The following is a 6850-nucleotide window of genomic DNA, read 5'->3' on the forward strand; positions in this document are numbered from 1 at the left end:
ACATTAGCTTTCTGGCACAGATCAAACTCAGATTTGCCAGCTGGAACCAACAGAGGTGTTGAAACCAAAACTGAAGTGAAAACACAGTGCAGCACCTATTGAGGTGTTAACAGACAGGATTCAGCTGCTGGATGAAGGCGAACAACACCCACAGACATCACAATGGAAGGTTTTATAAGGGGATTTATAAACCACCTGAACAATGTTTTATAATGGAATTCAATAGCATGTCATGCTATGTTTTGATGAACCTTTTACTGCTCAGCCACAATGCAGATGCTGACTGTGTTTGTGCTTAAACATGGTCACAGACAACATGGATACTAGAGTGATTAGAGAAGTCATAGAAAGATGTCACCCTAAAGGATGACTATAGGAAATCCTCTCTTCTTTGCTGTCGTTGCACCATAAATTGAAGCTAATTGGGCGCCAGCAGAGCTGAGTCAGTGCAACAACAACAGGATCGTTGGTTTAAATCTCTGCCTGCTGCAGTGAATGTGAGGCATTTTATTTATCCTTAGTAAATGCCCATTAGAGTAGCGCTGTGCAATACACATACTGTAACTTTGAATTGCAGAAGCTGCAGAGTGCTCATCAGTTCAGCGTGTGCAGTGGAACCTGGCCACCGCTGCTGGTGCCCTGTGGTATGTGTGCTCAAAAATTACACTCCCTTACTGCAGAAATTAAAATATGACGCTAACAACATTTGCAATTTGCAAGACTGTCTGTATGCTATTGTTAGCTAATTAGCACAACATAGAAAATACAGCTAATGAGACTGTCATTAGTTTTGCTGGCATTTCAGCTGGAATGACTCCTGTGTTAAGGGGCTACACTGGATGCCTACGTTATAGCCTACACCAGGACGCAGGCTATAATGTTAAGCAAAAGCAAATGAAACAATGTAAACACAATTACTGTGGGGGATATACAACATAATACACAACACAATTCAACACTACTCTGAACTATAAATCAAAACATACGCTGTGGTTCCTGCGCAGACCCACCACACATGCACGTGTGTAGGGCACCAAGCACCTGACAGGGGCACCAAAATTTATGATAGCAATGAAAATATATTAAAAATAATTCAACTTCATCTAATTCCAAGATGAACACGACTATAGACAGCACAGGTTAACCTAAAACGCATCATGTGATTCTTTTGACTACGCCTGACGCACGTCAGCAGATCAGCTGACAGCAAAGCAGATTCTCAGCATTTAGGAAAGAAAACACACAAGAGTCTGGAGCACAGAACAGACAAAAGAAGAAACAGGATGAAGCTCACACATCGTTTCCAACTGAGAGATTCAGTTTACAGTTAAAGCACATGGTGCAGCAGAGGTACCCTTGGTAATTAAATCTTCAGGTGTGGCACTGTGACCTGACAGTCTCCATAACCTAAAGGCTATTCTGCACAGTAAACAAGGAGCTGTTACACAGATTTACCTTTCCACAATGACATCACTGGGAACAAGTGGCTGCACTCAGCTGTCCAGCACCATAAAGCTGTCACTTCACTTTCATTTTCAAAGGTTCATTCAGATCAGATTGTTCATTCAGATCATTGCGTCTGGTGAACCACAACATTTTTTTTAGGTGTGCCAAGCTGGTTATTGCTGCTTTGTCTCTTACAGCAGCTGCAATAATATTAGCATTTTCATTGGCACTACTGCAAGCATGGAACCACATCACTGAAATAAATAAAAATTATTATAAAGGTAGCCATCAGCAAAACTGTAAAAATGACCATAAATTCAACACCAGTAAATGTTCAAGTAAATATCCACTGGCAATAACAGTACATTATTTGGCAGTGACTGCCATTTAGCTTTCCAGAAACAGTGCTTTGTTGCTTTGAGCAATCCACATCAACATATCACAATATCTACACATTCATTTGGTCTCACTGGACAAGCGCTCACCCTCCACACAAATCCCATTTTAACCCCCATTTACATGCACTTAGCCAGGTTACGGCAGAAATCAGCTTACTCAAGACACGAGCTCCGAGGTAATCTGTAAAAGTCAGGGGCTCACTAAAGTCTGGGGACCATGAATACCAGTACAAAACATTTGCACCAAACCATCTACAGTAGTAGATGCTGAGCTGTTTTTGTGGAAGGATAAAATTTTTGACCTGCTTGTGGTGCAACATAAAAAGTCAGGGGAGCACCAAAGTCAACGGGATTCATCCTCAGGGGACAATGAATATCAGAACCAGATTTGTTGGCAATCTATCCAAGTGTCCTGAGATGACTTTTGTTGTGATTTGGCGCTATACAAATAAAGTTTGAATTAGAACAGTTAGATGTTTCAATAAAAACTAAACCGATCGACCTGATGGTGGTGGTGGAGGGAAGGTCAGGGGATCACTGTGCTAAACACTCTGGGTACAGTGAAGTACTGTACCACATTTCATGCCAATCCCTTCAGTAGCTGTTGAGATCTTTCAGCCTGGGCCACAGTAGGACCAACATCACCTTACCTTGAACCACACCATTAGCGTGGCTAAAACAGCAAATTTGGTCCAAGTGTGCTGGCTCCATAAAATCCATCCTTCCATAACTGATCAGAGGCAAATATTTAATAAGATTTCAGTTGGCAATCACTTCAAGCCATCTCCCAACAGCTTAGATGTGTCAATTTCTTCAAGGTCTTTGCAATGTAACTGACATAAATTCACTCTTTGATAATGGTATTCATTGAAATATTTGGAAGCATTTTACTGTCTCTCGTATGGTAAGTTATCTGGTCCATTGTTCCAATGAGGATATGGAAATGCATTTCTGAAGTAATATGCTCTGCATATCAAGGGCCTCTGATTAAAGGAGATAACTGATGGAAACTTACAAGCTTAGACTCCCACACGTTAGGCACTCTAGATGGAGACTTGATGATACATGAGTGAAAGTTTTAATTTCCCATTCAGCGATTCATAAATGAAAGCTAAACAAATCTTTAAACAAACAACCGGATGTTGGCTCTGGAACACCAGAGCACTTTTAAGTACCGATTGCTGCACTGATACCGCACACACAGAGATGCTCACACATGCTTACTGAGGGACCGGTCTGCACAAAGTCTTGTTTTCATCATTCAGATGATTCATACACAGCCACGGTGGAATTGGGCCTTTATTGTCTTGGCTTGACAGACAGTAATGAAATGAATGACACAAGATATCCCAGCAGAGTGCTCAGCCGCCACACAAAAGGCAATCCAGAGTCCCAGTCCAGAATAAGGGAAGGAAATGAATTCATTATCAACAAATTAATTCATCTTAAAACTCACAAAGAACTTAGCATCTGGGGTTTGAGCTGTGAGGCCTTTCTCCGCCTCCTAAATGATCTGCGACATTTGTGCACACAGGTGCGTTGCGCCTCTCACAGCCTCTGACACAGGCTCCTTTCACTGCACTCAGTCGTGCTTTGTGCTTTTTAGGCTTTTCTTCTTTATCCTCGTGATAGAACTTACTTGTCATTCTCTCATAACGCACTGCACTACAGCTGTCAAGTCTAAGGACCCTCATATCCTGTCCCATCACTCAGAAACTCTGCTGGGGTTTCAGACTAGGGCATGCAGGTGGAACAGTGGTCTAAGACTAAGGCTGAAACCAATGATAATGATTATTATCAACTAACCTTCTCTTAAATAAAAGGAGAAAAAAAAACACTTAAAATGTCAGTTTCCTAAAGCCTTAAAGACGCAGCTGGCGTTCGTGGAAAAACCAGCATGACAAAGCTCAATTTTCAAAGTAGCCAGCCGATAATGATAAGTCCAGCGGCAACATGGCCACCATGGTGTCACTTTTCAGTCCCTTGTCTTCTCTCGGTTGTCAATTCTGGTTTGACTTCTCGCAGCATCCAACTTCTTTTTTAGTTGCAACTTCCTCAAATACAGTCTCTGTTTGCGACTGAAAGCGGCTGAGGTACCTTCTCTGCCACAGGTCGATGCTTTAGCTAGAACAGCCGGACAGTAACACATGTGCCTGCCTGGCCTTGTGGGAAACTCTTGGCTCATGCAATGAGTGCAAGGGCAGAGTGCACACCAACAGGCAGGTAGGACGTCCAGTGGGTTTGCCCAGACAGAGTAAAGATGCTGGCCAGGTGTTTTTCCAGCCGTGCCGTTACCACAGACATTTAATGTGTTCATTTCATAAAAAGAAAAATAAATTGCTATAGTGGCATCATCCAGTGTCATTTGTCTCAAGTCCAAAACCTCTAAATATTCAGTTTACAAACACAATAACCAAAGAATTTTTGGTAATTTTGCTTAAATGATGGTTTCAGTGATAAATTGATCTTCTGATTATTCAACATCATTTCAGCTGCTGAAATCTGACCAGCCTTTGTTACATGTCAACTGCTCACCACAGTATGAGCTGCATGTTGCACTGAGCTTCTGAGAAGTGTTGAGATTGCTCCTGTCTAGTAATGAGTAACGGCAGGATGAGACAGAACACCTGTAAGTGATGAAGAACGGCTGTAGCTGCCACGGATTTGTCAAACTGTCTGGGCTGACTCTCCTGACATTTCCGCTAACATACAGAGACAGAGAGCAATCAGAATGTATCACTGTAGCATCAGTGTAGAACATGGATACAAACCACTGGTACAACCTGCATGGGAGTATCGGACTACACTTTAATGAGACAGCAAAGGGTGGTGTGATGGCAATATCACACACTGACCCAAACGCTAAAACTATCTGACTGTACTAACTTTACAAAGTGTTTTCCCATCGGTTCTCCACATTGTAACTTTCTCTCCTTCACAATCAAAGCTTCTTGATGACCCGTGACGTGACCATGTTTGTCATTTCTGTATTTACAATGTGCAGCCATGTCCAGTAAAATCAAAGAGTTTGCCTTAATATTGGTTCAAGCTATATGGTTTCACTGTAAAATTACTGGGGAGACAGAGACACCCTCTGGTCTGTGTGTGCTGTTACTGCAGCCAGATCGAGCAGACGAAGAATCAGTGAATATCACAGTTATAGACGCCTGATTTTCTGACAGGCTCAGGTCTAATAGAGGCAGTAACTGACAGGTACAGCGTAATATTCCACCAGTGTTCAGTGAACATAATTGTCATAATTTAATTATAGAATTTGTGCCTGTGACAGACTGGCGACCTGTCCAGGGTGGACCCTCCCTCCAACTCCCCCCGTGACCCTATTCAGGAATAAGAGGTATAGATAATGGATGGATGGCAGCTGTAAGAAAATATACAGTGGATCTTCTGATTGTGGCACAACCTTATGTGACAAGTATAACTGGCTGCTTCAGCAAAAAAATTATACCAATTTAAAAGCTGTCAAATGCTTACTCTAGTTGATAAATATCAGCATCTGTCATTGGAGAAGAGAGTGAAAGATAGAAACGAACAGATAAAGACAAAGAGAGAGAGGAGGGACAGTGGCGGAGAGTAAACAAGGCCACCAGGGAAATAAGACCAGTCATTTGCATGTGCGTTCCTCTGAGCCGGGGTTTAACAAGCTCTGCATAAAGACAAGCCTGTGTGGGTGGAGATCCTCTTAATCATTGCTAGGAATGCTCCGCAGGAAGCCAACAGGGAGGAGGATCTTGTTAATTGAGATTTTGATGCTCCAGAGGTGTCTGCTACAACTTCAAGATTTCCACTTTTTTTTATTAGCTTGTGCAGGTTACAGTTGAGGGCACAATTTAATGAGGTTTGTGCATTGTTATTGGTGTGAGCCACCAACCATCCTGCATTTATAAAGAATTATCTGGAAAATATGAGGGGGGAAAAAAAACCTGCTGAGATTTAGTGAGAAATACTGAGCATTAGTCTGATTCATAGATTGATCTGCTGACCTGCTGCAACATCAGAAAGAAACCCTAATAAACTAAACTGCTTTTTAATTACAAGTGTATGTTTCTGCCTTATTTGGTAACAATATCATTTAACAGATTTATGTAGACCTGTTCAGTAGTCACGAACAGATGTGGAATTTATAGGCATCTCCAAACATTTCTTTGTACGATGCCTTCCTAAGCCTATTAGCACCGTCTTGTTTTTTTTATCCATTTATTATTGGGTGTTTTTTATTTACCTAACTACAAATAAAACCCTTTATATGCTAATTTTCTTGGTAAATCTATGAATTATTGGCCTATAAAATGGCAGTTGTGTAAATTAGTTGCACTAACAAATAAAAATAAACATATTCCTATCATATTACTAGTTTCCACTGGCATAAACAAAAATATCAATATAAGCTGGAAACAGTACAATTTGGTAGTTTTTACTGAAACAGCGGCTGATTAATTTTCTTTTTGACTTCTTGTGCAGCTGTCACGCTCTGTATGTATTAACATTTGTCAGAGGGCCACGCGCCTCGACCATTTCATATCAAATGTACAAAAGTATCACTAGTTGAAGGCGACTCTGATCTGCTGACTCCTTACTGCTTTATTTATGTCACGTGAGGACGATGAAGCACAAAAAGAGTGGTGTCAGAAAACCTTCAGGAAAAGCGCTGCTGAATGGTTTAATAAGATGGTTTTTAACATTTACTAGTAAACTTTGTTTTAGCCTGTTAAATCAAACATATGTCAACATATGTACACTTTAGAAAACTTCATTTGACAACTAGTTACAAGTTAGTTTGCAGGATAATACTGGACATAAAGTAAAACACATAAGATTATACAGTATAATACATCTGTAAGATTATGCAAATGGATGCGACAGCTACAATAAAGCCCTATCTGATTGGGGCCACTTGTCCCGCTTCAGGCGTCTGACTTATTAGCAGCTCCAGCAGTCACACCTGCTCTCTGAACTTCCCGTTCAGCCACTGTTTGAGGCCCAGAGCT

The sequence above is a fragment of the Monopterus albus genome, unplaced genomic scaffold (assembly GCF_001952655.1).
Source record: "Monopterus albus unplaced genomic scaffold, M_albus_1.0 scaffold212.1, whole genome shotgun sequence".
Taxonomy (NCBI): Eukaryota; Metazoa; Chordata; class Actinopteri; order Synbranchiformes; family Synbranchidae; genus Monopterus; species Monopterus albus.